This window comes from Egretta garzetta, unplaced genomic scaffold (assembly GCF_000687185.1).
Source record: "Egretta garzetta isolate BGI_Z169 unplaced genomic scaffold, ASM68718v1 scaffold709, whole genome shotgun sequence".
Lineage (NCBI taxonomy): Eukaryota > Metazoa > Chordata > Aves > Pelecaniformes > Ardeidae > Egretta > Egretta garzetta.
In genome coordinates, this window is record NW_009260807.1 from 101,286 (window position 1) to 106,381 (window position 5,096).

Consider the following 5,096-nt stretch of genomic DNA (forward strand, 5'->3'; position numbering starts at 1 on the left):
TTGGGGCACAGGTTGCAAGAGGGGTTGGAACTGAGGAGAAAACTCCTCACCATGAGAGCAGTGCAGCCCTGGGACAGGCACCAGAGAGGTGGTGGGATCTCTATCCTTGAAGATATCAAGCACTCAACCAGATGAGGGCCTCAGCTACCTCACCTAGCATTGTGGTGAGCCCTGCTTGGCTGCACAGGGTTGGATTGGAAACTTCCAGAGACACCTTCTGACATAAATCTTTGTCAGATGCTGGGAACCATGTCCCATCCGGTGTGATCAGCCTTGCAAGCCAGGACTGATCATCCATGTTTAATCAAATATATAAGTGTTTCTGACAGAGGAACAATATCCTCCATGCACAATTGAGACACCAACCCACAGACTTCTTGGGTGGTTCGGTGCTCAGCTGTCAGCATTCTGACTCACGCAGTTACCTCTCCACTGCTGCCTGCCCTGCAGTACTGGAGAGGATTTGCATGAGGGAGGAGCTGTACCTGGCACACATGCTGAAGCACCTTCAGCCACTTTTCTGACTATCTCATTGAAGGATTACCTGTAATAGCGATTCCCACAAACCTCACAGGTGTCACCTTGTCCATAGTAAGGGTAGGAAGCTGTCAGGAGTCATCCTTAGGATCCTGCATGTAGCAGCCTTCACATGGTGCCCTCTGGGGAGTACTTAAATGTTTTAAACAAAACAGAAGCAATCTTTTTTGTTTCTAATTACTCTTTAAACAAAGCATCGCCTACCAGCTCTGCCCAAGCTCAGTGCCCCGTTGAGCCAGGCTCTACAGCACCAGCTCCATTGTCCCGAGGGAGTGTTGCCCAGATGGAAAAGGTGGGAACAGGCAATGACACTATGCCTGTTGTTCCACAGTAGGATCAGGTAGACACTGGAAAGTGGTTCACTTTACCACTAAAGGAGAGAAATGAGCAGTTCCTGTGGCTCAGCCCTTCCTAAGACACAAAGTCCAAATCATCTGTAGCAGACTCCCATGGACCCCAGTTAACGTCACGGACCATTTAAAAGACCAGCTTAGATTAGAAGCCTGAATTTTTGCATAGCTGCAAGAGGTGAGCAAAATCATCGCTCAGAGAGACACTTGTTGGAGCTAACAAAAGATGAGAGCTCAGATCTGCAGCTGAATTCCTTCATTAAAATCCCCTCTATCCTCTCAGCAATAATGACAGTATAGTTTTTCTCTTTCTCTCTCTCTCTCCCTGCCCGCTTCTGCCCATAAGTTGCTCTGCCTGGTGGAAGGGAAAGGAAGTGTAAGTTTTTGCAACACTGACAAGACCTGAATAGCATCTTCTGTCACTAACAGCAAACCTTAGGCAGCAGAACACACATCTGACAGAGCTTTGCAGAATCTGGAGACGCTATCCATGTGCTTGTTTACCAACTGAGAAGATAAGCATGAAAGCAATTCAAAGCATGTCCCTCTTTTTTTTTTTTTTTACCTCACTTATTTCTCCAGTTTCTGGCACATCTCAGGTGTTTACTGAGCAAATTCACAATTGTTTAGCATCATATGCACTGAGATAGGCCAGATGTAACTACTCAAGCAGTCAAACTCTCATGTACATTTGACTTGTCCCATTTGCAGCCAAGGAACTCATATTGCTTGCTCTTTCTGTGCAGCCAGAGGGCCCAGAAGTGACAGAAACTGACCCAGCAACATGCAGACCACAGTCTTACAACAGTAGTCAAATGTTGTTATCTTGTGAAAGATTATTTACACATTGTGGCTGGAGCCAAAATGCCTCAAGCAGAAATTTGACACAGGATTTTTCATCCCGAATCAGACTCTCAGTTGCAGTAATGATATAATAATCACTAACGCTTTTGTATAAGGCTCCCACATTTCTTCTACCAGATGACATCTCAGTGTGTATGTTGCGCAGCAGTTCCATAATCCTTTATGTGATCCTGTACCATCTTGCGAGCGGCTGTTTTCACCGGTGGTGCTGGACACTCCTAGCAGAGAGCCCACTGAAGAGGTATCACCGGGGGCTTGAGGACACTGTAACACGTGCCCGTGACTGAAACGTGACTCTTATGCTGACTGAAAGTCACATTAAATACAGAGGAGCCCACCACTGTTTGCCCTGGGGAGTGCACAGAAAGGATGCACTTTTCTGAGGTGTTTGCCTTAAGGAGCTTTTCAATCATTAATAAGGAAGTTTGGAAATCAGCTTCAACAAACTCAAGCTGAAATGGACAAAAAGTACTGATTTCAGCTAAGGGATGTTTTGGAGTAGCGTCAGCTCCTGGTGGAGGCACCCCGGTGCTGCTGGAGGCCTCCCTGTAAGGGTGGGAGAGAGCCTTTCCTGCATGCAGGCTGGGCTGCTGACCCTGGGGTGACATAGCTGTGGTTTGGGTTAATTCAGCGGCACAGCAGCTTTCGCCTCAGTTGCTGTGCCTCTCCGGGCCGCCTCCTTTCAGTTTCAGAAAAAGAGAAAAAAAAAAACACCAGAAGCTGGATGCTTCTTTCAAAACTGCACAGTGTGACTTACAGCGGGAGTAAATCTCATCAGCTTCAGCTTCTACAGAGGCAAAATTCCCTCTTCTAAGTCTCGATGCTCTTTTGTCAGCAGCACGAACACACAGAAAACTGAACGTTGCTACCATTATTTGCATCTATTGTTCTATAAACGACAGATTCGGAGGAACAGGATTTTGAAAAAAAAAAAAGGAAACAACCCAAAGGTCTGTCAATTGTGTAAAAAGCATTCCCGCACCGCGGGGTGGGTGGTCTGCTTGGAAGTTGTTACGGTGTCAGCACAAGCCGGCACAAAAGATCAGTGATGTGTGTGCAAATACAGCAGTGTGATCATCGCGTCTGGAACCAGGTTGGCCAAGCGGCTTACCTGTGTACTGAATCATGTTTAACACGCGTACTTCACCAACGGGCAGTCAAGTGGGAAACGCCGCTCTAACATTGCAGCCACTCGCTGCTAGGAATGTTAAGTGGCATTTTAAAACCAAGATGGATACACTCTCTTTTTACAGATGGGGAAACGGAGGCATAAAACTTGCCAGAAATAAATACATTCCAGGGTGTGGAAAACGAGGTGTCTTTGAAAACAAAGCAGTAAGTTGCTTCTCCAGCTTCACTGAATAAATCACTAACAAGATGCAAAGCAAAATCAAGTCCTTTTGCAGGTCGTCCAGTGCAAAAACTCAACTGCAATATTTGCAGTACCAAACACCGAAATTCTTTTTCTTTTTGGAAAAGAGCTACTGACTTTTGTACCAAATATGAAACATTTTAATACGTACTTGGTAGGTGTGAGACTTGCAAATAAAGTAAAGGAAAATTCTTGCTATTCTTACAGCTGCATTAATGTGAAAAACCACAATGCATTAAAGTGAAGCTGCGTAACTGAAGACACCGTCTGGCTTAGTGTCAAGTTAGAGGAAAGCGGAAATTACTGTTGATTTCAAGTAACTTAGCAAGATTCCACTTAATACGAATTCACTGAAATTTTTATAGTGTTAAAATTAGTTGCCCCATTACCTCTGTGGATGGAAGTCCAACGGCATCCGTGGAACAGTAATAAGAGCACCCTCTAGTGGTCATTAACACAGATATTAATCAAACCTTTTTAAGCACGCCATTAGTGCATCTGCTTTCTCATGCAAACAGGGTACCCAGAAAGTTTATTAAAATATGCACGTCGATACGCAGCATGTTATTCATGCTATATCAGTCCAACCGACACAACTGCAAGGTTTTATCTTGTTTATCCACCAAAAACTCTAGTCATTTAATAAAAACATTGTAACACTTTCTGCAGCTTAGGGCAAAATAATTCTTCTATTTGCAGTTTTCAAAATTGTCAAGGAAACCCTCAGGAAGGATACAAAAAAAGTGGCAGAGCAGTAAGCTTGGTCTCCATACCAGGGAGCTTAGTAGAAACTATGACAGAGAATGGAGTTCGTGTACAGCTGCATAAAGGTGATCTGTTGAGAATAAAGCAGTGTGGCTACTGTAGAAGGGAGTAATGATTTACTGATCTTTGCAGATCCGTGGCAGTTCTCTGAAGCAATCATGGAACACGTAGACTTCCCATTTAATCAAAACTTTTTAAAGACACCTAAGTATAGAATTTACTGTAAGACAATATAGAAAGTAGCATCTGTTAATCATTAAATGTAAAAAACAGAATCATAACGTAAGTACTAGGTTGGAACATATGAGTAAGTTACCAGCAGCTTCAGTCAAGTTAGCTTTAGTTAGGCTAAGCAGGAGTTACAGCATCAGAAACTGTCACAGGTAAGGGACAGAGGGATTGAGTCTTTCCAGAAGCAAAAGACTAGGAAGAATAGCTTGTATGCCAAGCATCCAGCAAGCATGCTTTGTCTGCATTTAAATTGCAAACACATTTCAACACTATATTGCATGATTAAGTTAGTAAGTAAAGTTCTTGTTATCTGCTCCTTCAAAAGCACACTGCTTAACTGGTGGGTCCTCTGGGATTTGCCACGTAAACATGTGAGTCAAGAGAACTGATGTCCTGTGTGAGGAACTTTGCAACCAGGATTCTGCCTAAGTTAAGATGACTTTACGTTGTACAGAAGTTTGCTGCAGTGTGTGATTCTGAGAGATCACTTTGGAAAAGGTACGAAGTGGCAAGAAAGCAAGTTTCACAGTATCAAGTGAACTAATGAAACAATGAAAGAAAAAAAGGGAAAATATGCAAATTATCAGGGTATTAGGGCAGAAACTCAGGTTGTATGTCACAGCACTAAAATGTTCCAGAAGACCACTCCTATGGACAACCCAAGGGACAGACTCAGAAAATAAAGGAATTGGGATAAAGCACTCCAGTGCTTTTGAAGGTACCATGAGAAGTTACATTGCCCAGAGAAGAGATGGAAAGGTTAGTGCAGATAAATGGTCCACGTTCATTAATGTTTCAGGTGATTTTGTACAGGCACTGTCAGACTTTGGTAGACACCAAGGTAAAAGCTAATGAATCTATAAGATGTTGCTAGGACTCCACCCACACTGTTTTTCTTGCTTTCTCAGAAAAGGGTTGTGTCCCATCATCCCCCCCCCCCCCCCCCAAAAAAAAAAAAAAAAAAAAAAACAAAAAAA